Raw genomic sequence first — 567 nt, forward strand, 5'->3', positions numbered from 1 at the left:
ATTTTAACTTAATTTTACACCTTTCATCCACACATGTAAAAACAACCTCATTTTGAATTGAACTTGCAGCTCACTGAGTCGTAGCTTGGGACATATATGACTGCTGACAATGAATTGAAAAAATTAACATTAGAGAAGATACAAAAACCGTTAAGGAGAATTCTTTTGAAAAAATACCATCTCTATATGATTCCATTGTAAGAGGGGAGGATATGAGCTGAAATTCAACAAAATCACATTATCACGAGTAATAGTAATTTATGAAGAAGATTGGAAATTGAGATAGAAAGGGTTGGAAATTGCCATGACAGGTTGTGGAGTCCCTGATTGAGGAGTTTGAGTGTGGCATGCATATCCAAAACAGTATGCATCTTTCTCTTTTATTCATGTTCAATTTCATACCTCTCTTGCGAGTGCAAACGAATCAACATAAGCCTGCATAATTTGAAACACAATTAAAATGACCAAATGACACTTGTCAAACTGTAAAAAAAGCAGACCTGAATAGTAAGGATAAGGGTTGTTCATAGCCATTGATTCAGAGTCAACGCTAATTAATTTTTCAGT

This window comes from Lupinus angustifolius, chromosome LG06, assembly GCF_001865875.1.
Source record: "Lupinus angustifolius cultivar Tanjil chromosome LG06, LupAngTanjil_v1.0, whole genome shotgun sequence".
Taxonomy (NCBI): Eukaryota; Viridiplantae; Streptophyta; class Magnoliopsida; order Fabales; family Fabaceae; genus Lupinus; species Lupinus angustifolius.